Source organism: Panicum virgatum, chromosome 6N (assembly GCF_016808335.1).
Source record: "Panicum virgatum strain AP13 chromosome 6N, P.virgatum_v5, whole genome shotgun sequence".
NCBI lineage: Eukaryota > Viridiplantae > Streptophyta > Magnoliopsida > Poales > Poaceae > Panicum > Panicum virgatum.
This window is the reverse complement of record NC_053150.1, coordinates 13,066,111-13,068,146: the sequence shown is the minus strand read 5'-3', so window position 1 is coordinate 13,068,146 and position 2,036 is coordinate 13,066,111. Positions and strand designations below refer to the sequence as shown.

Here is a 2,036-nt window from a genome sequence, read left to right as displayed (position 1 = left end):
CCTAGAGCTATGACCCAGAAGACACTCCATGATTACTCTGCTCCGTCTGCTAACCAGGTCCCCATCGGGCCCAAGGTTAACACCGGAGGAGAAAATTTCGAGATCAAGATGGATCTCATTACGATGGTGCAGGCCAACCCATTCTGTGGCAAGGCCAATGAGGATGCTAGCGCTCATCTCCAGCAGTTCCTGGAGCTCTGCAGTACTTTTGTTATCAAGGGTGTATCGCAAGATGCAATCCGGCTCTATCTGTTTCTGTTCTCTCTCTTGGGGAGAGCGAAGCAATGGTTTTATGCTAACAAGGCTGCTGTGGATACTTGGGACAAATGTGCCAAGGCGTTCCTCTCGAAGTTCTTCCCGACGGGCAAAACCAATGCTCTTCGTGGTCGGATTTCGAACTTCCAGCAGGCATCAAATGAGTCAATTCCGGAAGCATGGGAGAGGCTTCAGGAGTACATTCTGGCGTGTCCGCATCATGGAATGGATAATTGGCTCATTCTACATAACTTCTACAACGGGTTGACACAGTCATCCTGTGATAATGTGGATGCCGCTGCGAGTGGAGCTTTCTTCTCGCTGACCATTGAAAGAGCTACATCATTGATCGAGAAGATGGTTTCCAACCAAAGTTGGAGCGATGATTGCCTCAACCGCACCAGCGAGGTATGCACTCCGTTAAGGAGGCCGACATGCTCGCTATGAAGATTGATCTCCTCAAGAAATTTGAGGATTATTCCCAAGATAAGGCTCAGATGCAAAAACTTCAAGCCTTGGAAACTCGCATGACGTGCAAGGTCTGCGGGAATGTTGGACATTCGGGCGACAATTGCCCAGAAACCCAAGAAGAAGCTCTATTCCTCAATGGCAGCAATGGGTTTCATCCACAAGGAGGTCAGGGGTGGAATCAACCACCCCCATATTACCAAGGAGGTAATGGGAATTCGAATTCTTTCGGTCCTAACCAGCCTACCTTGAGAGATCTCATCTACAACCAAACGAAGATCAATGAGTCCCTTCAGAAAAAGTTGGCCGCTATAGACAAATCTATGGAGACCATCCATGCCAAGATGGACGGATTCTCCACTACCATCAAGAATCATTTGAGTTTCAACAAGATGATTGAGACTCAACTAGCTCAAGTGGCTGCTACCATGCCCCCTGCTTTGGAGAACGTTAAGGCGATAACCACACGAGGAGGTAAAACTACTCAAGACCTGCCTTATCCTAACCATGTTAATAGGAAGAAAGCAAGCCCGGTGGCAGAAGAACCACCTCGGGAGGAGGAACCCGAGAAGGTTCAAGAAGGGAAGACGGCTCCGCATGAATTTTATGATACCCAAGTATTGCCGTTCCCTATGAGGGCAAAGAAGCCAAGTACAGATGAGCAGTTCAGCCGCTTTGTTGAGATAATACAACAAGTGAACATCAATGTGCCCTTGATGGATGTGATGAAGGTTCCGACCTATGCTCGTTGTATCAAGGACATAATCAGCAACAAGCGAACACTGCCAACTACCGAAGTAATCAAGCTCACTGAGGCATGCAGTGCAGCTATACTTCAACAATTGCCCGAGAAGAAGAAGGATCCAAGATTCCCAACTATCAGATGTTCGATAGGGGCATAGAACTTCGACAAAGCCCTATGTGATTTGGGAGCCAATGTTAGTGTGATGCCGAAGGCGGTCTTCGACCAACTCAACTACACAGAGTTGACACCAACACCCATGCAGTTGCAATTGGCAAACTCCTCAGTACGGCACCCAGAAGGAATCGCTGAGGATGTCCCAGTGAGAGTACGGGACTGTTTCATCCCAGTCGATTTTGTGGTACTTGATATGGATAATCAGAAGGAGACTACTCTCATTCTAGGACGGTCGTTCCTCAATACAGCTGATGCACATATTGATGTTGGGGCCGGAGAAATCCGACTCCATATCAATGGTAAAGAGGAGAAATTTGACTTCCGACCCAAAAGAGAGCAATGCTTGATGATCCGGGTCAAATTTGGGCCAAATCCTCATAAAATCAAAGAAGTC

The 2,036-nt window shown here is 47.6% G+C and overlaps 1 non-coding gene across 1 annotated transcript; it reads right to left on the bottom strand.

The window, feature by feature from the left end:
* Positions 1-375: 375 nt before the first annotated feature.
* Positions 376-482, bottom strand: LOC120680399. The gene has a single exon (XR_005677665.1). It is a non-coding gene; the product is annotated as a small nucleolar RNA R71 (small nucleolar RNA).
* Positions 483-2,036: the final 1,554 nt, after the last annotated feature.